The sequence below is a fragment of the Asparagus officinalis genome, chromosome 5, assembly GCF_001876935.1.
Source record: "Asparagus officinalis chromosome 5, Aspof.V1, whole genome shotgun sequence".
NCBI lineage: Eukaryota > Viridiplantae > Streptophyta > Magnoliopsida > Asparagales > Asparagaceae > Asparagus > Asparagus officinalis.
Genome location: NC_033798.1, coordinates 55280036 through 55298507, shown reverse-complemented (window position 1 = coordinate 55298507; position 18472 = coordinate 55280036). Strand labels below are relative to the sequence as shown.

General features: G+C 39.8%; 1 pseudogene; it reads right to left on the bottom strand.

Moving 5' to 3' along the window:
• LOC109841842 lies at positions 3362–5205 on the bottom strand (annotated as a pseudogene).

Below are 18472 nucleotides of genomic sequence, written 5' to 3'. Positions count from 1 at the left end.
CCAAGGCTTCTTGCAAGGCTTCCCTTGTTTCTTTAGACAACCGTAGCAACTCATATAATGTTATCCGCACTGGGATGTTAGCTAGTTGAGCCATAATATCGAAGACGTGCAGAGTGTTTGAGCTTTCCGGTTTATCTCTTCCAATCGAACGATTGAAACGAGTCTGCTTCGGATTCTAAACCTCCTGGGGCCTCTTTTCTTTCTGTTTATCAACTGGCTGTCGTCGAGCTTCTTCAACCGGTCTAGGAGTCGTAATCACACCCAGCTCCATAAGAGTTTTGGCTGGTCCCCGTTTAGTTACCCCCTGCTTAGCTAACTGATCACTAGGTGATGGGTAGTTGAAGTGATACTCATTTCCGCTTCTAGTGGCAAAGACTTCTTGTTCTTCTTCGGAGAGTGGGAAGGTAGGAGCTTCATCACCATCCTCTTCGAAGATCGCGGAAGTAGCATTGCAGGACTTGCCTTTACCCTTTTTGGTCGAGGAAGTCGTCCACTGATCGTCTTTAATTAGGTCGGGATGAACCCAGAGGATTTTGCCATTTGGGGCTGTGTGTGGCACAAGTCCTTTTTGGCGTTGCCCATATGGGTTGTCATTCACTGTCTTCATTCCAACTTTGGTGACGCGTTCTGGTTTAAACCATGCTGTGGGCACTGATCCAAAGCTGATTGACACTGCGTTTGCTTCGACATTCTTGGACGGCTTCGGGGTTATGACACCTACATCAATTAACGCCTAGATTTTATCCTTGAGGTGGTAGCATGACTTTGTAGGGTGATGGACCGCTCTATGGTATGCGCAATACTTCGGATCCGTCACTTTGCTAGCCCCTTTTTGATCTACAATCGTCGGCAGCTGGATTTTGTTATTTTCCAACAGGTACTTAAAGATACCGGGAACTTCGTCATCTTTGAAAGAGTACACTTTAGGAAATCTTGGCTCCGAAGACTTCTGCTTCTGAGGCCGTTGTTGCCATTGCGATTGCAACTGTTGTGGTGCTCGTTGCTGCTGCTGTTGCTGAGGTTGCAATTGGAAAGTTTGATTAGCATCAACTGCATTAGCATGTGCCTTACCTTTCCCTCGTGGGACGAAATTCTACTGTGGAGCATTCGTCTCTTGTTGACCTCTCTCCGCCTTCTTCCTTCTGAGGAATCGCTCGGCTTGCTCTCCTTGGACCTTCAAATCCTTCCATGTTTTGGACGGTGCTATCCCCATTGCTTCCAACACGTCCAGTACGAGGTTGTTGTGGCAAGTCTGGAGAATAAACTCCTCAGTGATCGGGTCCCGGCAGTTCATCATCTTGTTCCAGAACCTTTTGACGAAGGTGTCAACCAATTCCCCGTCTTTTTGTTTCTCGTCAAGCAACGACCCGATGGATATCTCGGTGTCGTCGTCGAAGAAATTGGTGAGGAATTTAATCTCCATATCATCCCAGCTATTCACGCTTCCTAGCTTGAGGCGATGATACCAATCGAAGACGGATCCACAAAGAGTGCCAACGAAGGACCGTACCATCAGAGGCTCATTACCAGAGATAACCCCCAGGTGTGATTTGAAGTAAATAAAATGCTGAGTGGGTGAACCCATCACATTAAACGGCGTGAAGGTAATTAGATTGAACTTCGTCGGATACAGGATCAATTCCCATTCTCTTGGGTATGGACAAGGAATGCCCGTCTTCTTCATCTCTTGAGCGGAAATCAACGTATTGATTTTGCTCTCGAGGTTTTTGATCTTCAAGCTTTCACCTGTGTTTTCGCTAGCATTCTCGTTACCACCCCCTGCATTGACGGGAGGATTATTGGCATTATGAGCTTCATTCGCATTTGTATCCTCATCTTCCTGATTAACCTGGTTACGACGACTTGGTTCGCCTTGCTGGTTTGTCAGTGCTTGGATTTGTTGGTCATGCATTTCTCTCATATTCTACATGGCCATCTGCATTTCGAACCTGAAGCTCTCCTGTTGTTTAGCCATGGCTTCTTCAAGCATCTTGGCCACTTGTTCCGCACTTATCATAAGTGCCTCGCGGGGTTGTCCCTCGCTGGATACCATATTATCTGATGCAACCGCAGAGCCGGCATCTGATTCCTCATCTTCTGAAGGTAACCTTGTCCGAATCCTACCATAAGTCGCTCGTTTGATAGTTCAAGACTGCAAGCGGGTTATATGCCGGGGTGCTTTCAGAATCGACTCGAGATTATCCCGTGTCGATGTCCCTTTGCTGGTCATGTTAGTGGTGACCCTCGGAAATTCTCCGTCTTCAACCACCCTTCTTCTTCGTCGGAAACGCCTAGGTCGGTACCGAGTCTATCGAAAACTGAAACTCTTTCAGGAACTGTCTTGATGTAGTTACACTCAGACAATACTGTTCGAATGAGTTTGGAACAGGGGCATTGAGTTTCTTGTTCTCGAAGACTCCTTTTCCTGGTTTTACTCGTACCCCCAGCACGATAGTACAACTCATCTGCTTGAAGGTAGGAGTAACCTATCGTGTGTTGGCACGACTTCTCAGGTATAACGCTATCATCATCAGACGATAATGTTTCCTTCTGAGGGCGAACTGCCTTCTTTGGGCTTTCAAAAGTTACACGCCTCGAAACATGCCTTTGCGAGCGTGAGTTCTCAGCGGGCTTCTGGACTTCAATGCGCAAATTGGTGCGCCTAGCTGCCCTAATTTATTTGTCATGTTGAGGGTGGCGGCGACCCCCAACATGTTGAGTCATTCGGGGCTTCTTTATCGGGCCCAAACGTTCTTGAACTGGAGCTTTGCATTGTCCATCGGGGAGTGGACCGAGGCGCTCCAAAACTGACTTCTTTCTTCGGGACGATTCTGCGTGATCTCCCAGAGTAGCCATGGGAATTATCGACGATTTAGAGTGGTTCGCCGGAGGTTGAACTTTTACTGAAGGCTGCAATGGTTGCTCTTTAGCCTGAATCCACTACTGGAAACATGACTTTTAGCGACGGACAATTCCGTCGCTAAAAGTCCAAAATCCGTCGCTAAAACTTTTAGCGACGGAAAAAATAAAATTCCGTCGCTAAAATACCGACACTACATTGAGGGTCCCTAATATGATTATTAGCGACGGATAATCCGTCGCTAAATATTAGCGACGGGACATTAGCGACGGATTTTCCGTCGTACTTTTTTTAAGAAAATCCGTCCCTAAAAAGTGACCAGTATCTTTTTAAAAAATATTTTGAAATTTGAAAATACCCTGTACAAAAAAATAATAATCCCTGTTCAATCAGCAATACCACACATGTATAACACATATTTCACTAAAAACAAATAAAAATACCCTGACATAATACATATTGTTTATACAACTATTGTCTTTAAAGTTAAATTATTACAAATCATTCATCGCCATCATCCTCATCACCAGCTCCACCTTGTCTAGAAGTCCCGGTCTGCAAATATAATGAAATACCCAACATTACAATAGTATAAATAACAGGAAACTATCATTAACAATTTTATAGATAAGTAAATTTTAAAGTTTCTGATCCTCATTTAAAATACATGGTGAACATCAAAAATATAAACACGTTCAACAATATTTATCAAAAATAATAGGGAGGAAGGAGAACATGAAATGTCATTAGGCAAGCCATCACAGTATGCAAACAAGCTCATATAACCAGCATTGGGCAACCACGAGTGTTGTATAAGTGGCCTATGAGACCATATAAGCTCTATGAGAAACTAATTTGTGACAAGTTAACATTTCACCTTATATCTCCAGACAAAAGCATGTCTTTTGAGAGCATATAATACAATAAGACATATCTTTAGAGGGCATATAATAAATAAATACAAACATCGAAGTAAAACAGTATACCCATATGCAAAAGGAGCATAAAATGGAGGTGGCATGTAAGGCCTTCGTGATCGAAAGCCCATATATGGGCTTGCTCGACGACCCCGGTACTGTTTCATTCCTGGTACATTGGTCCTTTTAGCTGACACCTGCACCACAACCAAATCAGTTGGATGTTTACATTGTAAAGTTTAACCTAATCAAATTGATGCAAACCTTTAGCTGACGACCATGCAATTCCGATTCATTCAACGGCAGAGCATTCTGAACAGCCTCTACTTCAACAAATTCCACATATGCAAATCCCTTGGGCTGACCAAACTTGTCTGTTAAAATTGTTACTCTGTTTATAGTCCCACAAGACTAAAAATGCTGTTGCACTTCCTCAGGAGTGTAGGCATAGTCCACCTAACAATCGGTATGAGAAGTATAATTCATAATACTCATAAGATTGATTAAAATAAAAGGGATACTACCAAAAAGAAAGAAAATTTGCTTCACTAGTTAAGACTGTTCTACTGCTAACATTTCACTAAGATGCATGCTACCAAATACCTCCATCTGTCATCTTACATCTTCAAAAGAATATGAGCAATAAGCAGTGCATCCATTAAAAATGGGATGTGACTACGAAACTGTATACTGGTAGTCACAATATAACAAGAACGTCAACTTATCCAGCACTAAGCAATAAAAAATTTACATATTCATTCCTTATACCGATCATGTAATACATAAATTTCAAATAAGACTTCTTGCTAGATAAATGTAGGAGTGAAGTAAGAGATGCAAGCATTATTGTAAACTGCAAAACACTGAAAAGAGAGGATGGCTTGAAGAACCTCACATTACCAACATAGATCGATCTCGAATCCACCTCCTCCTTTTCAGCTTGGCTTGCAGCACCACTAGAAGAGTGAAAGCACAAGGAAATGTTAAACCAAGGAGCAAACATAATCTTCCAATAAGAGACTGTAAGAGCACACAATCAACAAAGCACGCACAATGACTGTAAGTATACAAGAACTGAACTACAGGGCAGCTTTCTCGGAAAACATAGTGTACCGAAACCTAATCCCGAACAAAGCGGCTCCGACAAAAGCCCTAGAAAACGAGAAACAGAGGGAGGGGGGAAACCAAACCTTGAACAGCAGACATCTCCTTCTCGACCTTAGCATGCATCTCTCGTAGAGCTCCAGCTTCCTCCTCGATCTCCTTCAACCTCTACTTCATCACCTCCAAGTTCTACTCCAACAAGATACCATCTTCAGTCTTTCTAACTAAAGAAATCAAAATCTAGGGTTTCGGGGCTACCTCTTTAGAGGATTGGGGATCTTGGTCATCGACATCGGCGGCGGCCATCTCGTCGTCTGCCTCCATCTCCCCTTCTTCTTCTTCTTCGGAGAGCGAAGGATGGGCGAGGTGCGGTGACGCGAGGAGGAGGAGGACTCGAGGGCGGCGACGCGGCGGGCGAGGGAGCGGAGGATGGAGGGAGTGGAGAATGGGAGAGGGGCGGCGACGCAGCGGTTGTGGTGCCGACGAAGAGAAAGGGGAGGGAGAGAGGGGGGGAGGGGGGAATGAGGAGAGGGGGGAAATGAGATAAGGATTTGGGGAAAATCCCTCTGTCGGGCGCGGGATGCCCAATTTTTTTAGGCAAGCACACGCCCAAAATTTTTCTTTTTCTTTTATTTTTTAGCGACGGAATTTCCGTCGCTAAAAGTTGTTTTAGCTATGGAATTTCCGTCACTAAAAAAGAAGCCAGGGCATAAAGAAGCCAGCTGTTGGAAGAAAGAGGAGGATGAACACCAAGGTAAGCAAAAGTCTAACATTGTAGAGCAAGAAGAAAAATTGTTCTTGGCACAGAATGCATCAAGCAATGATGCATGATGTGGCATCTGGTATGTTGACAGTGGGTGCTCAAACCACATGTCAAGTGCCAAATCAATGTTCAGAGAGCTGGATGAGACAGCAAAGAGCAAAGTCAGACTGGGTGATGGAAAACAGCTTGAAGTAGAAGGCAGGGGCACGATTGCAATCACAACTGAGCAAGGTAACACCAAGCTCCTATGTGATGTGCAGTATGTGCCAAAATTAGCTCAAAATCTCCTTAGTGTTGGTCAACTCCTCAACTCTGGCTATCATGTGCTGTTTGAAAATGAATCTTGTCTTATCTGTGACAAGAAGACCAAAGAAGTTGTTGTGAAGATCCCAATGAGAAGAAACAGAATGTTTCCTCTAGATTTGTCAGGCTACGTGAGCAGAGCCTTGACAGTCAAGGGGGATGAAGATGCCAAGCTATGGCACCTAAGGTATGGTCATCTGCATATGCAAGGATTGAAGTTGCTGCAGTCCAAAGACATGGTGCTTGGATTGCCTAAAACTGGAGAGCTTGAGCTGTGTGAAGGTTGCATCTATGGGAAGCAATCAAGAGGATCATTTCCAAGTGGAAAAGCCTGGAGAGAAAGTGAATGCCTTGAACTTGTCCTTGCAGATTTATGTGGCCCAATGAAGACAGTTTCACTAGGTGGAAGTAAGTACTTCTTGCTCATTACAGATGATTACAGTAGAATGAGCTGGGTTTATTTTCTTAAAGCTAAATCTGAAGCGTTTGATTGTTTTAAGATTTTTAAGGCTATGGTTGAAAAACAGTCTGGTTTGTTTATAAAAGCATTAAGAACAGATTGGGGTGGTGAATTCTTGTCAAATGAGTTCATCACATTATGTGAGGAGCATGGCATAAGAAGAGAGCTGACTGCACCTTATACTCCTGAGAAAAACGGAGTAGCTGAGAGGAAGAACAGGACAGTGGTTGAAATGGCAAGGAGTATGCTCAAAGCTAGGGATGTGCCAAACAAGTTCTGGTGTGAAGCTGTAGCAACAGCTGTGTACATTCTCAATGTCTCTCCCACAAAGGCAGTCTTGAACAGAACACCACTAGAGGCTTGGAGAGGAAAGAAACCTTCTGTAAGTCATTTGAGAATTTTTGGTTGTACAGCTTATGCATTGGTTGATTTGAGGTCTAAGCTAGATAATAAGTCAGTGAAATGTATATTTATTGGCTATGCTACTCAATCAAAGGCATATAGACTGTATAACCCACTGACTGGCAAGATAATTATCAGTAGAAATGTTGTATTTGATGAAGATGCAGGCTGGAATTGGGAGGAAAGTTTATAAGATCCGGTTACAACGAGATCAAAGAAGAAATAAAAATTACAACTTTCCTTTTATGTCGAACGAATCACGAGATCCTGTTTTGCGGTCTCTCGCTTTTGTGGGTTCTTTGCCTGCGCCAGGGTTAATCCGTGGACCACCGCGCGATGTTGATCCGGTCGGATCTATACGGTATGACGGGTGCTATTTCATGAAGGAAATAACAGCCGGGGGTACTATTTTACCAAGGAAATAATAGCCTTTAGTAATCGAAATCGACCAAGCGAAATCGATACTCTTCTCGGGATCAAAGACCAAGGTCTGATCCAGAGGGAAACCGTGTAGATCTCAGATCTGATCTCTCTCAAACTCCTGCCTTATTTGGCGTGGATGATTGCCAAGAACCAGATTTGAGAGTCTGAGTCTTCTAAGCTTTGAATCTGAAGGTGAGTTCTAAATGCAGCAGAGTTTCGGCTCCAAAATTCCAACCACCTGAAAATGAGCTCTTACTCCTCTATTTATAGCCTCTGAAAGCGGATCTGGGCCCAGATCTGGGCCCAGATCTGAGTGTGGCTCGGCCACCGAGCCACCTAGAGGTGGCTCGGTTTTGGCCGAGTCATCCAGGTGTTTGGTTTTGAGCCCGTTTTTCGGTTTCGCGGTTTATCCGAATTTTATTGTTGATCTGAACTCTGATTTGGCAGTCCGGATCCTGATTTGGCAGTAAATCCGCCTTGGAGTTCGAGCTCGAATCCGTTCTACGGTTAGATGACTCGTTGGCTCACCGAACCGTTAGCTTGATTCCGCACGCGAGTGGATGTTGTGGATGTATTCTGTTGTTCACGTGCGGTTCGTTAACCTCGTCGCCTCGTTAATCCGCTTCGTCGCGTGTCACTTGGCTTCGGTGTTGTGGTCCAACGATCCTGTTTGGATATGTCACCCGATGGTTTGTTGGTTTCTTGAATCATCGTGCCGAGCTGTGTTAAGGGACCTATAAACAATTTTATACGCCTACAAGGTCATTAACTGACTTGTATGAAAATTATGATTTTGCATTAATGGCCACAGATCCTGTCTGCTTTGAGGAAGCTGAGAAAGAAGTTGAGTGGCAGAATGCAATGAGAGAGGAGATCAGGTCCATTGAGAAGAATGAGACTTGGAAGTTGGTAAATCTTCCTGAAGGGAAGAATGCCATTGGACTGAAATGGGTGTTCAGAACCAAGTTCAACACTGATGGGAGCATTCAAAAGTACAAGGCAAGGCTTGTAGCTAAAGGGTATGCACAACAAGAAGGGATTGATTTTGAGGAAACATTTTCACCAGTGGCAAGGTTTGAAACTGTGAGAGTGGTGCTAGCTTTGGCTTCTCAGTGGAAACTGGAAGTGTTTCAGCTGGATGTAAAGTCTGCATTCCTTAATGGAGACTTGCAAGAAGAGGTTTTTGTAGAGCAACCACTCGGCTTTGTCAGAGAAGGTGAAGAAGGCAAGGTTTATAAGCTGCAAAAGGTACTTTATGGACTGAAGCAAGCTCCAAGAGCCTGGTACAGCAAGATTGACTCATTCTTTACTCAAAATCAGTTTGAGAGAAGTGAAAATGAGCCAACTCTCTATGTGAAGAAGCAAGGCATGGATGACTTCATTGTTGTCTGTCTCTATGTGGACGACATTATTTATTTCAGCTCTTCTCAAAAAGTGCTAAGTGAGTTTAAAGTAGCAATGATGGAGAAATTTGAAATGACAGACCTAGGATTACTTCCGTACTTCTTGGGTCTGGAGGTAAAGCAAGGTGAAGATGTGATATTTCTGTGCCAGAGGAAGTATGCAGAGGACTTGCAAAAGAAGTTCTCAATGGAGAAGTGTGAAGCAACCAGAACTCCCATGAACACAAATGTGAAGCTCCAGAGAGAGGATGGTACTGAGAAAGCAGATGAGAAGATTTTCAGAAGCTTAGTTGGTTGTTTGAACTATCTCACACACACAAGGCCTGACATAGCCTATAGTGTGAGTATAGTGTCACGCTACATGCATTCTCCAACTAAGCAGCATCTTGGAGCAGCAAGAAGGATTCTGAAATATGTGGCATGCTCAATTAAGCTTGGAATTCTTTATGAAAGTGTTGAAAATTTCAAGTTAATTGGGTACACTGACAGTAACTGGGCTGGTTGCTTGGATGACAGGAAGAGTACATCAGGATCAGTGTTTAGTCTTGGCTCAGGAGCTATCACATGGAGCTCCAAGAAGCAGGACACAGTAGCTCTATCCTCATCTGAAGCAGAATATGTAGCTGCTGGTGCAGCAGCAAGGCAAGCCATTTGGTTAAGAAAGCTGCTAAAAGACTTGTGCTGTGAGCAGGAAGGCGCAATAGAGCTTTGGTGTGATAACAAGTCGGCAATAGCGATGACCAAGAATCCTGCATTCAATGCAATGACCAAGCATATAGAAGTTCAGCATCACTTCATAAGGAAGCTTGTGTCTGAGGAGAAATTGGTTTAGAGATTCTGTGGCACAAATGATCAACACGCTGATTTGTTTACAAAGGCCTGAACTCAAGTCAAGCATCAGTTTTTTTTGGAGAAGACAGGCATGTACGAGCTTGAATTAAGAGGAGGTGTTGCAATATAATTCAAGCTTCTGCAGTCCACGTATTTAGGCTGAATAAGTCAGAAATACATAGCTATTTCTTAGGTAGACTTTGTCAATTCTGTTGCTGTTTTTTAGCTAATTGTTAGGTGATTATTTATGTTTTTTTTTGTTTGAGTCGGTTTGTAAGCCACTATCTTAGGCATTATTAGTCGTGGATAATGGAGTTAGTTAGCCAAGTTTAGTAGTCTATTTAAGCTCTGTAATGTTCTGAATTAAGTATTCTCCATATATAAAACTAACAGAACCTCCATAAGTGTTATGATGATATCATCATGTATTTTATCTATATGGTGCCAAATACTAAATGATTTACAGGGTTGGTCATTGCCCATCAAGATGTTTCCACCATCAGATCACTCATATGTCTTGAATTAACCACTTTTTATTCATACACATGTGATACGAACATCTAAATCTGCCACCATACTTCCGCTGCATGATCTGGATTAGTAATGAAGAGAACTTGATCCCTTCTGTTACATGATTTGATTTATGCAACTCTAGTGACTAATAATTTGTCCAAGTCTTTTCCTAATTGTTAATCCTTCTTTGGATAACAGATGCTATCTTTATTGGATATGCTCTAAATAGTAATACAAATAGGTTCTTAGTATTAATTTAGAAATTAATGGAATATCTAATACGGTAATAACTAAAGCTCTAACTGTATCTTCAGATTGTTAAACTAGAATATAAATATTTGATATTTTATTGAATACTTGTCTATCGAAACTCTAGCCTACACAACCATATCAGGGAGATGACCCAAGATTAGGCAACCCAATAATAATAGTAAAGTAGAACTTCTGAGGGGAAGAAAGTTACAAATAAAAGGAGAAAGCAGTGCAAAAGAGCATAGATTTTTTTCTCTTGCGTTATATCCCCAATTTAGATCCCTTTTTATTGGCTCAAAAATACCCATTAGGAGATAATAGGAAAAAAATGGTATTTTAGGCTAGCGTTCATCTACTTGTGAAACAACCCAACAAATCTTTAATATTTGTTTTGTTATGCGGTTATATCCAGTAGTCCCTCCTCAGACCAAATACTTAAAAGAACAAAAAATAACAAAATAAATACATGGGCATGATTCTATGCATCAGTGTAGGTGACTTCCGTCTTTGAACTTATTTGAACTTACACCTAGTAACATTTGTTGCATGCTGAGGACACTGTAGTGAACCTGATAGAATTTATTGGTGCATGATTTCGATCTACCTCTATGATATAGAATTTGTCATATCTCTTTCTATATTTTTCCTCGGCCATGATTAGAACTCTTAGCAACTAACCACCAACAAAATTCTCTTTAGCATTTCTTGACACCTTTTGTAGTAGCTCCCTTGCATGCAATATGACATCTTTCAAAGTTGTGTTGTTCTTATTTGCGAGAAAAGAATTTTGAAATTTTTTTGTAGGATGATGGTTGAGAGCACAACAAAATAAGAGTCATGATTCTAAGAATTTTTCAAAAACTTCTTATAATACTGAAAGAATAAATAAACAAAATTCTTGTTCTTTATGTTTCTCATATGCGTGCAAAAAGTGAAAGTAAAAATATACATATTATGAAAGACAAGTAAAAGATCAGGAGACTCATGGATGTGGAAGCAATTAATTAGAATAAGAAACAAGGTGATGGCTGAATTAGGAGGAGCTGACAATGTCAAGGCCCTCATAATGTCGTGCTGTATGAACTCAAAGCCTAAACTGTCAGCAATATACAAAAGATTATCCCATGTAGTTAACTCAGTGTCATGGCACAAAACGGTATGGGGAGGTTTAAATGTGCCCAAACATGCTTTCATTAGCTGGCTGGCGATACAAAACAGGCTTCTCACACAGGATAGACTCTTGAAGAGAGGAATTATCAATGCTAACCTGTGTTGTCTGTGCACAGGTACAAACATTAAGACTAGAGATCATTTGTTTTTTTTTTGGTAAATGAATGATTTTTATTCACAAACCAAAATTTAGAAGTTAAGTACATCAAAAATCTCAGATACTGAACTCTGAGAACTAAAACTCAACAAACAAAGAAAAACTCAACTTTCCATTTACAGGGAGAGAAACCAACCCCAATCTTCATTTGGCAGCGAAAGATTGTTGAGGATAGCAGTGTATAAATCAACTTTAATATCCCTAATGATTTGGCCAGAGCTTCTACTTTTCGATTTGAAGATCCTTTCATTACGCTCTCTCCAAATGTAGTAAACACTTGCGGCAAGAGCCATTCTCTTCACTTTCAGTTTAGAACCCTTCACCTTTAGGCTATTGCAATACCAATCAAGAAGCAATCTCCAATCACATGTCCTCCAACTAAACTTGAGCCATTCCATAACCCCATTCCAAACAGTCATAGAAAAACTACAGTCAAAAAATAAGTGCTTGTGACTTTCAGATCCCCCTTCACACAGAGAGCATTGATTAGATTGAATTACCCCTCTTTTAAGCAGTCTATCCTTTGTGAGAAGCCTATTTTGAATAGCTAACCACAAGATAAAAGACTGTTTAGGTAGGATTGAACTCTCCCAAACTGTATCTGCCCAAGGTACAGATACGTTTACATTAGTAGGAGAAAGGATCTTGTATAGCTCAGATAGCTGAATCTTGGATTGATAAAAACAAGACCTGATGCTCTGAATTAACATATCAGTTCCACCCACAAGATTCACAGCTTTATCCCTTACCTTCAGCAACTGTTTCCATAACCAAGAGTCTCCAGTTTTCACCCTCACTTGCCAAATGTTAGATTCTTTAAGATAGGTGCCATGAACCCATTTAATCCACAAACACTCTTTATTTGAATGCACATACCATAATGTTCTAACTGCAGTGGCTAGATTCCAAGTAGTGGCAGAAAAGATACCCAGACCCCCTTGATTCTTACCTGTACATACTTTATCCCAAGATACAAGTGGAGCCTTGAGACTATGATCAGATCTTCCCCACAAGAAATCTCTGCAAAGATCATCTATTTTCTGAAGGACCCTGGAGGGCAGAATATAACATGAAGTCCAGAATATTTGAACACCAAGAATGATGCTTTTAATAATCTGCATTCTGCCTGCATAGGACAGAGTTCTGTGCTTCTTCCAATCTTGAAATTGATTTGAAATTTTCTGAAACAGGGGACTGCAGTCAACAAAAGATAATCTCTTTGCAATCAGGGGAAGACCAAGATATCTGAATGGAAGAACTCCCTCAGGAAATCCAATGTGATTATAGATTTCATTCTTGATAGTGTCATCAACTCCACCATAAAATATAGAGCACTTAGTGAGGTTTGCTTCAAGTCCAGAAATGGCACCAAATTTTTTGACACACTGGTAGATTTTCAGAACAGATTTTACATCCCCCTTACTGAACAAAAGCAGGTCATCAGCAAATATAAGGTGAGAAATCTTGAGACTACCACACTTAGGATGAAATTTAAACTCTCCATCATTATTCAGTAAGCTCAGTTGTCTTGAAAGATACTCCATGCCTATGATAAACAAGTAGGGGGAGAGAGGATCTCCCTGCCTCAAACCCCTAGCCCCTTTGAAATAGCCATGATAGGAACCATTAAGAGAAATGGAATATTTAGGGGTTGAAATACAAGTCATAATCCAATCAACAAAAGTTGTAGGGAACCCCAAACCTCTGAGCATTTTATCCAAAAAAACCCCAGTTAATTGTGTCAAAAGCCTTTCTGATGTCAATATTAAGCATAGCTCTAGGAGATAAGTGCTTCCTTCCATAGTTTTTAACTAGTTCATGGGCCAGCAAGATGTTATTTTGGATTTGCCTACCCTTTACAAAAGCAGACTGAGATTCACTGATGATAATTCCTATGACAGATTGTATTCGGTTTGCTAAAATCTTTGAAATGAACTTGTAAATGCAGTTGCAGCAAGAAATTGGTCGGAAATCAGCAGGATTTGAAGGACAGTTCACCTTTGGAATGAGAGTGATTGCTGTAGAATTGACAGTCCCCAATAATTTACCTGATTTGAAGAAACTTTCAATAGCTTGAGTGATTTCATCTCCCACAATAGGCCAAGCAGATTTGTAGAAGGCAGCACTATACCCATCAGGACCTGGTGCCTTATCATCAGGCATGGAAAAAACAGCATTCCTAATTTCTTCTTTAGTAACTGGTTTTGATAGCTCTCTAGTTTGAAGATCATTAAGACAGGGGCCTTTCTGAATTATATCCATGTCAGGATCAATAGTAGTGACTGAGGCTCCAAACAAGGATTTATAGTAAGAGATAAGTTCCATAGCAATTTCATTTCCCTCAGTAATTCTATCTCCATTATTGTTATACAGGATCATAATTCTATTATGGTGTCTGTTGCTTTTGATAACAGAATGAAAAAACCTTGTGCATCTATCCCCTTGGAGATTCCATTTGATTCTAGCTCTCAAAAGACTGGTATTGACAGCTTCAATATACTATATATGGAGAGAGAGGAATGCAACGCAGTTTACTCAGAAGATTAGCAATGCAGATCACTTGATCAAAGTCATAAAGTTTGAAGCCTCAACCATCATTTTTAACAATCCCCCCTAATCGGGATTGTCAGACTTTTTTGAGGATTGTAACTGTTTTCTGTTTGTGCTCTCAGTAACTATAATACTGAGTTTTTTTTAGGTGTACATAATTTCATATTTGGTTGATGAATAAAGTTTTTTCATTTACCCAAAAAAAAAAGAAAGACAAGTAAAAAATATACAAGTGCAGAATGTGTGAAACTATGAGATATCTAAGTGCTATTTTGCCTTCCTGACCATTATTCATTGTTAATAGCATGTATGTGTTAAGATGATGTGTATTTTGAGCTGCGCAGGAGATGGAGACAAGGAGATCATCTCTTAGAAATGTGGTTCCGACACAGGGTGAGCAAAGTGGTGGCCGGGCATAGAGATTGGCGTCAGTTTTTGAGGCTACCGCTTTTTTCAAAAGATGCTCCATTCGATCTCTGTGCATCTCAATACTCGCCAGTTCCTAAGCTAATCACTGTTACTACTACTAGAGTTAGAGTTACATTATATATATGGATCAAATCTAGCAAACTTCGAGCGATCCATGCAGCAGACCCGAGAAAGCGAAAAAGTAATTATAAATCAATCGAGCAGAAGTTAATTTTTAAATATTAGATAGGTAAAGGCAGAGGGAGTTTCAAAGTTTATTCAAAGTTAAAACAATATACTCCTCTATCTCTTTCTATCTTGAAGTCCCTTCTTGAGAACCGAGTCTGTCTCTCTTTGTTCTTTTGACCACTCGCAGGTTGTTGATCATACTGTGTCGACGCATGGATTTTTAAGGGAGATAACCACTTTACGTTCCGGGTGTAATACATACAATGAAATAGATAAAGACGTACGTCAAACTAGCAAGTAGCTAGTCTTAGATCCAATGTCAAACTATCAAGTAGCCAGTCTTAGAATTAAATGTACATTAAAAGAACGTCAAGTCATGAATCATTAAACTTTAGAATTAATACATGAAACAAATGACTTTGTTGCCTATTATTTAATTATAACCAGATCCACTCCATATTTTTTCACAAGTTATACATAATATTTCCTGTGAAACATATATAAGACATTGTGCTAAATCATACTATATAGGGTTTATAATTATTGGCAGTAATGGAAGGCAAGGAAGAAATTTTTTAAGCAGAAAGAGAAAGAAAAATAGAGGAATACAAAAGATAACAAAATATTAATTCTATTCTACTTTTATTAGATTCTTAATATGAATTATCTTCTAATTATCTAACCATAAATAAATAGGAGAATACATTATTAAGTATAAAATTTGAATAAAAACTTTAAAAATTCAAATTACTAAATATATACCCAATAACCCTATAACTATGCAAGTAAAAAAAAAATCTCCAACATCTGCTAGCATATATGTGACGGGTTTTAGCACACATACTGTAATTTATGTATTGACAATCTAATTAATTTATTTATCACTTATTACAATTTTACTCTTAATACCTAGATGGTATATACATGGACCTTCATCTTCTTCCATTTAGGGTTTTTTTTTCTTGGAAACCATCTTTAGAATATGGTCATTCTCTACAAACTGCCTTTGATTATCAATTTATATTGATTATCAATTTATATGTAAACCATTTTTAAATGGTTTTTTTTGTTACAATCAACCACCTACCGGACTCACTTTTAAGTCAATTTTTCGATTTAGTTTGTTGTAAATATTAATTGTTAAATACTAACTATATTTGAGATATTATCCTTAATTGGGTTAGGTGAGATAAAAAAAAGTGAGCCCAAGTGATTAATTGCAAGAAAAAACCCTTTAGATAAGGTTTCTGTATAAGTTAACAATCAATGATGATTTTTATAGGATAATCCTACCTTAAAGATGATTTTCATGAGTGAGAGAGAGAGGGGGGAGAACCTTTCTATGTACCATAAATTAAGAAGCTTTGTATGGGAACTTTAACGTAAGAGTCCCTTGTAGCGTGATTTGTCAATTTGGTTTCTCTTCACTATTAAAAAAATAGTAGACAGACCACTACTTTTAATCTCAATTATTAATTATCTAATATACATGTTATTGTGATATATTATAAATTTAACACTCATTGTACCACATATATTGCACTTACTCCTAATTTACACTCAACGAAAAAATCACTACCACTTATTAGATAATTAGTAGTTTGGATTAAGCAGTAGTCCGTCTACTACTTTTTTGGTAAGTGAATTCAATCTGTGATTTGTCCCCTCACTATCTCGCACGGATCCATCCGAGAGTTGAGTTATAGCGGCTTTTGGACCACTAAAGAATTGAACTCACAACAGGGATACGACTAGCTAGTTAGCAATCTGATGTGGTCCTTGAAATATAGTGAGATGCATTTATCTTCACTTGGCTTCTTCTTGATCTGCTAGCTAGCAAAAGTAGCAATTCACTTTACTGCCTTTTCATGATATCCATGAAAGTAACTCAGGCAGGCGATAGGGACTAGCAAGATCTTGGAAACTGGTAGCTTTTTTTAGGAATGCTTGGTCCACAACAACTCCCCATGATTTTGATTGATCAATCTCTCGAGCAGGGCTGGGAGGAAACAAATTACCTTTTGCACGGAGAAGGCAACTTACCAAAGGCTATCAAGGCTTAAATCTTGGGGTTCATAACCTTTGACTGATGCCTCCATACGGCTTGTGCATGTTGGTCCAAGAAAAAAGAAAAAAAATAAAAAAGAAAAAAAGGAAAAGAAATCCTACAAGGAGCCCTCTATAAAATATCATATGACCAGAGAGAGAATGTGACACGTCTTAATACGTATTTTTTAAATTCATGAATAAGCTGATAAAATATTCTGATTGCACCCGCGTTTAATTAAGAGTTTTAATTTGGTTGTGATTATCAATTCTTTTTTAATTTCAAATAAATCCTCTAGAAGACATAAATTTTAAAAGGTTAATTGCGGCTAGATCCCGTGTACTATATGGCTGAATTACAGATTGACCCCTGTAGTTCTATTGTTGTATATAAATCCATGAGTGAATTTTTTCTCTTGTACTTGAGAAAATAAATGAGGGGTCCATCCACACCCATAGCATTGCAAGAGATCCATTTGTAATTAGGCAATAGAACTGGAGGTTTGTCCACCATTAATCCAAATTTAGAAGAGTCTCTCAAAGCCCTCAAGTTTTATCAAATAGATCTTTAGGATTCGCTATGTTACTTACCCTAATAATCTTAACCTCATTAAACTTTGTCATCTCTAGCGACCCGGGACGGTTCTGAGAAACGTCAAGCCACCATTTCTAGGCTGCTATGAGTGCGACCATCATCTTTGTGTGGAGGAGAACTTGGAAAAAACAGTTTTTTGGTCATAAGTCGACTCATGCACAGGCATAAGTCGACTCATGCACAGGCATAAGTCGACTTATGGTAAGTCGACTTATGTTCGTGTCGTAAGTCGACTTACGATCTGCTCTGGATTGTTGATTTTGGGCTCTGGCAAGTCGACTTATCAGGTTTGATAAGTCGACTTATGATCTCTTCTCCAGTTATCGTTTTTCGCTCTGCCAAGTCGACTTATGCAGACTGATAAGTCGACTTACGACGGGTTTTTTGGAAAGTTCAGGTTCCTATTTGCAGTCTGTTTGGGTTTCTGTTTTGGTATAAATACCAATACGATTTGAGGGTTTTGTAGGAGCGTTTTGGAGGATTTTGAGCACAAAAAGAGAGATCTTTCCGAGCTATTTGTTAGGTTTATTGGTTGAGAGGTTGAGAGATTTGTTGGTGAGATTAGTTGGTTCGTTTGAGCGATTTGTAATCTCAATTTGTACTCTCCTTCTCTATTAGTGGAAACCCTCCCCCTTCTTGCCCCGTGGACGTAGGCAATTGCCGAACCACGTTAAAATTGGTGTTTGATTTGTGCATTGATATTTGGTTGTTTTTGGCCTTCTTGGATCGGCGTTTGTTTTGGTTCCTCGGCGCCGCCGTCAGCACAACACTTTGATCACCTTCGACCACTCATAGTGTCAACCACCTCAATCAACCTCTAAGAGCATCTCCAACAGCTTCTCTAAAATTTTCTCTAAAATGGGGAAGCAAAAGTTACATTCTCCAAATTATTTTTACACCAACTACAACAGCTTCCCCATTTTGAAGAATCCATTTTTTCCTCCAAAAATTTAGAGAATGCTGCATATTTGGGAAAGCTTCCCTATTTTTTCTCCTCCATCCTTATTTTGGGGAATGAGATGGAGAATCTGTTGGACTAAAAACCTAACTATATTCTCCAAAAGTGGGAAATGGGGAAGATGCTGGAGATGCTTTAACCATTATTGCAACAATTGTCAATAATGAA